We start from the raw sequence: 6,161 nt of genomic DNA on the forward strand, positions 1-6,161 counted from the left end.
TCGTCTCTCCCCCCCACCACACCCTCCCGAGAATGAGCCGTGGAAGGTGGGGAGTTTTTTTCTCTCTCTCTCTCTTTTTCTGTTCGCTGCACGGTGACGCTTCTTCTTTCTGCCTCTGTGGAGAGAACACGGTCAGCGGGATCTTCGGATCCACTCGGCTAAACTCGCCGCTGTGTCCATTCATTCCTGCCCCCCCCACCTCCCCCGCCTATAAACACACGCAAGACACCAAGGTAACTCATATAGGCCTGACTCTTTTTTTCTTTTCTTTTTTACATTTTCCTCATTACAACAATGGAATAAAACTATTCCTCATGTTCCTAGAAGGGGGCCTTCAGCTAATGCAGTTGGTCCCCAGGCCCCACTCTGGGAGCCAGCACAATGTGTAATGAATCATCAGTGAGAATAGAAAATGTATACTGCTCTATTATCCCCATTTTCTAGAGCAAATGCAATGCACAAACAGCCCCCGCTCCTCTTCTTCATCCTTGCTCTCACCTTGTGAAGGCTCAGGACCAGACTGTAATTCATAATTTATACGCGCTGGTCAACTTTCTGGCTCTTTCCCCAGTACTTGAAATAGTTTTTTAACACAGCCTTGGATATTTCAGAAAAATATCCCCCCCCCCCCTGACACACAGGCATGTTAACAAGCTGCCTGGAATAGGAATGCTTTCAAGGTTTTTGCAACTATGAATATTGAGAAATGTGTTTAATAAAAAACCCAAACTCAAATGTAGATTTGAAGTATTTGCAGGGTTTCGGATGAAAAACGTACAAATACTTCACATCTACATTTGGTATTTCCAAATTGAACGGTCCAAAAAAGGGACAGATTTGGTCAACTGCAGAATTCATAGGTGAAGCCATGTAATGGACACGGAGGGAGCGCTGTGTGCTTACAGTGCAGCTCGGCTGTGAGTGCATGAGCACTCAAGCGACTCGGTTGGACGCGGGCCACGGATGCTGTGACCCCCCGTAATGAGGACCTGAATATCTTGAGGATACTGACGTCCCATCTACTCCGCCTTCTAACCTTTCAGTGATCAATCGTTAGCTCGGTGCAACTCCTGCTGAACTGCAGCACACCACACCTTCCTAATGGCGGGCGCTAATGACGTGTACACAGTTTTCCTCCATTCACCACGCACACGTAATTACACACACACACACACACACACACAAACAGGTACACATGGACATCATGAAGCAAAATGAGCTTCTATTGACCTGGAAAGCAAATATGTTTTTCCTTTTAGGTTACAAAGGATAACATTGTGGACGGTGCACAATGTTCAAGGCAGAGGATCCTGTCGGACAAATAAGAGCCGCCGGCGCTGTTTCAATCAGAGGAAGGAAATTGTTTTCACAACGGCCATCAATATGTGTGCCAGGCAGAGAAATTGGTGCACGCGCTCAATAAAGCTGTAATCCTGGTGGCCAACACCAGGCCTGTTTCTCAGGTTCAGACATGAAAGTGGAGCAGACCTATCGATGGCCTTCGCCTGGGTAGGTCAAATACAATGTGCTGCTTCTTTTGTTTTGCTTTTGCTTTTGTAGCTGGGGTGCTAAGGAGTCATGCTTTGCCCTTGCCATATTTAAAATAAAATAAAATTCACCAAATTACATTACATGTCATTTAGCTGACACTTTTATCCAAAGCGGCGTACAATCATGTTTCATTCATACACCGTAGACACAGCAGGGACGATTCAGGGTTAAGTGTCTTGCTCAAGGACACATGGACTAGGGTTGGGATTGAACTGCCAACCCCCTGATTGAAAGACGGACCTGCGAACCACTGACCCACAGTCGCCCCAAATAACAAGAATTCTACCATGAGCACCAAACACACGTCTGATCCTGTGGTTTTGGTCTTCTTGAATCATAGTAATAAAAACCGTGTCCCCCATATGGGGTGAAATTGACACATTATGGTTAAACAGTGTAAAACATGACAATGAACATGAGCAAATATATTGATGTAACACATCAAATTAAACAACTGAAGGTGGGCTACACAAATTAGTAAGCCATTCCAACACAACTCAAACACCAACTAAAATAATTATTAAAATATCATAATCATAATTTTGTCAGAAGTCAGCCAACTCAGCACGGTTATGGATCTAGCAACCCGAAAACGGCAGATAGCAAAAAGCAAGACGATTTAACACAGATTCTATTCTAAATTTGTTTCCGAAATCCTTCTGCACCAAAGCGTCCACGAGATATGATCCAAAGAACTCAGCAACATGAATCGCTTTATCGCTTTACAGTCAGCAACGGACGCACGAGGACGCACATATATAATCTTTTTGTTTTTTAAAGCCAAAGACTGCTCTATTTGGATGTATTGAACCATAAGTAATATACAAGTAAAATATTATGGTTTGGTACATGAGAAAATTGCACAAATGGTGCACAAACGTACCAAATGCCCATTTTGGAGACCTCGCCTAAATTCTCTAAAACCTCTCTAACTTCGTTCTGCTTCACTTTTTCAAAGTCTAATGTTGCAGAGAGACTGTTCACGTGTTGTGCTCTGATCTGGACGAGGTTTAGATCCGACACTGCATCCTTCCAAGAGATCATCATCCTGAAAGTGTTTTTTTCTCTAGGCGAACCAGAAACTTCTATTTTTGCCGTGTTTCATCTTTTTTTACTCTTAACCAGTAACATATATATACTAATTTGTACACATCTGAACAAAAGCGCAAATGAGTTGTCTTTATTATAACACCAACATTATTCAAATAGCCTTTGTAGTAGAGGAGATACAACCTTTTTACTTTGGCTATGTTATTTCGAGCCTAAAAAATAAGTTGTTTTTTAAAAGGTTAACTTATTTCCATCCAATCGGGTTTCACAAAACAAGATTTATAACAGAACATTGGAAATATGCTGATTTTTTTTCACATTAATGTTGTATTAATTAAGTAGTTGGCATTTAGGATCTTAAAGTCAGTCAATTAAACAACTTAAATCCCTTTGGGTAATAGAACATAACTCCCACTCTAAACAACCTCTTAATTAATGCTGCAATTTGGAATAAATGGTTGGCTGAATTACTGCAAATCAAAAAGTGTATGAGCTCTCATATCAGAACCCAACCAAACACTCCTGGAAAGTTTAAATACATTCAATGAATATGACAGAGAACCTGATTCAGAAGATATGATGGAGCATCACCAATCAAGGCTTTGAGACAAGATGTGCCTGATTTTGAAATATTCAGAATCCACATCACCAGATAATTGATCTCACTGCTCCAGTCTCTGTAACAGGATGTCATGGTCGTACTCTGACAGAAGCAATCGGAGTCCAACAAGGAGATGAATGCAGCACTAAGGCAATCATTCATCAACATCACATGGATTAAAAAAATCTCCAACAATAAATCTTTATCGGTTTACCACTAACTGATATAAATTTCTGAATTTCAACTATATACTCTCTGACCTGGTGAAGCTGCATATGGTTCCTGTTATCCGCTGTTCTTCCTTATTCATTTCTTTCTCTTTGGGGAAATTAGTTTGGAAAAATTACTTGTGGTGATTAATTTCTATGAGGAGTGCCCTCAGTTGGCACTTGATAATTTAAAGGCTGATTCAATACTAGTGCAGTTACTTTTCTGTACATCATACACATTGGAAATAATTATTAAAAGATATAAAACACAGATCGTGAGCATATTTGAAAACAGAAACTTGGTATTTAGAAATATACCTCCGTGGCATAGACATGGATATTGTGATGTGTCAGAAATAAATGTTGCCATTTGCAAAACATGATAAACACCAACTGATAATATCATATGATGTCATTTTTATCCTGCAGTGTTAAAAACAGCGGCTGTACAATTTCCCTCATTTATTCTCCCCTCAATCTCGCAACCCATCGGCGAGAAGTCTGACGACAGATACGCCTGTTAGAGTATTACAGCCGTCATATCGTCAGAAAACACGAGATGTTCCCATTTTATTTTAATCAATTCACAAAAAAGTCTTAACCTATTTTTGACAGATTGCTTTCACTGAGAATAAAAACAAAAATGTAATGATAAACAGTAGCACTAATTGATTTCAGGCACAGATGCATTGGTTGACCAATAACAAACTGGCCCTTGCCCCTGTCACCTCGAGTGACCTTCCAGTTCATTCTTTCTGATTATTCTTTTCTCTCCTAAGTTGCAAATTGGGACAACAATCTGAATTATAATAATAATAATAATCATTTATTTTATATAGCGCTTCTCAAGACACCCGAAGTCGCTTTACAGAGTCCAGAGTCCAGTCGTCATTGTGTTGTGCCACCTTGTCGTATAATGACAAATAATAAACTTTGGAACAGTGTCACCATTGTAATTGTGAATCATCCGGGACCCCAAGTGGGAGCTGATCATCAGCACTTCCTGCTGCAACTAAAGAGGTCCAACCCGCCAAAGACAGCGATGGTGCACTCTCACACTACCATCACCTCCTCCATCCTCACCTCCTCCACCACCACCTGGTACGCTGCTGCCAAAGACGAGAGCAGACTGCAGCGTATCATTCGCTCTGCTGAGAGGGCGATTGGCTGCAATCTGCCGTCCCTCCAGGACCCCGAGGCGGGCCGGAAAGATTGTGGCCGACCCCTCCCACCCTGGACATAAACTCTTTGAATCACTTCCCTTTGGCAGGATGCTGCGGTCCATTAGGACCGAAACAAAACCTCACGGCAAAAAAAAAATTCTTCCCATCTGCAACTGACCTCATCAACAAGGCCCGGGACCCCCACTGACATGAACTCTCCTTCTCTCACATACACAATACAAAGGCACATTTCTGCACTAAAATACCACTTCTAAACCTCTTTCCTTTCAATTCAGATACATTACATCTTTTTCCATATATAAGTGTTGATAACTGCAATACCTACTTCTGATTCTGTGCTGTGTTGTTCATCGCTTGGATCACTGTGATATTTAAATATACTTTATTATCTTCTCATACTGAACATATTACATTTCCTAATAAGTAAAGCTGACAGAAAGGTATTTTGTGCAAGAGGCTAACCGCATATAAATCAAATAGAGATGATACATAATGATCAGGGGACCTTACACAGACTCCAGAGCAGGATGCTTTCATCGTATAACTGTTGCGCAATTTACGCGGGATTCAATGAGGCAGGAAAACAGTTAATGGAAGTTAATGACGAGAACACACAGAGCTTTTTGTATCATTAACCAACACGCAGTCAAACATGTTAATGTTTGCGGTTTCCATCTCAGCGGCTGGACAAAAGGAAGACCCAATTTGAAGAACGTCCATGTTGTATTTTTCGAGAGGAAATATGTGTCAGAATAATGTCGCATTCAGCACTGTGATAATGACGGGTCATGATAATGTGGCTCTGGTCTCCATTTCATTCATACAATGCACCTGTGAGTTTCTGCAGCAGCGGTGACACATTAATAAGCAGGATGTACTTAATGAGCTGCACGTTGAAACATAGATATATTCCAGGAATATTCGGAGATTTAAATGTTGTCCAATTGTGATGTGGTCCGCAGATGAAATATTACAATTGTGCCAACTGTGTGCCGTTACTCAATTCTTTAAACTTTAGCACAGTCTACTAATACATCATTTATTTCACTGTAAGACACAACAACTATTGGAAATTGTTGAAACCCTGGATTCTCATAAGCGTCAATAACCCAGAGGAACAGCGACTGGGTGGTGTTAGGCACATTCGTATTCATTAGAGCAGATGCCAATAAAATAGATAACAATATCAATGATGAGGCTTTTTTGAATATGAAAGCTATAACAATCACTGAGTAAAAAATCATTCAAATGGTTCATTATCAGTGGAGGACATTAGGTTGTATCTCTTTGTGACAAGGGGGATTAGAGTCTGTCTTCTCTCTGACTTCCCAAGATATTCATGTCTGATATCTATAGTACCGATGCATCATGCAAAGATTTAAGAAGATTCACTTTCAGTCTAATTGCAGATAAAAGAAAGTGATCATTTTAACAGCATTTTACTGCATCACAAGCGACCCACAAGAGAGAGAGAGAGAGAGAGATCGAGAGAGACATGAATTATCTGAAATACTCTGCTACTTCAAAGACTGGAGCCCCAAGAAACACAGAGCAATATTTTTCAAA

This window comes from Pseudoliparis swirei, chromosome 8 (assembly GCF_029220125.1).
Source record: "Pseudoliparis swirei isolate HS2019 ecotype Mariana Trench chromosome 8, NWPU_hadal_v1, whole genome shotgun sequence".
Taxonomy (NCBI): domain Eukaryota; kingdom Metazoa; phylum Chordata; class Actinopteri; order Perciformes; family Liparidae; genus Pseudoliparis; species Pseudoliparis swirei.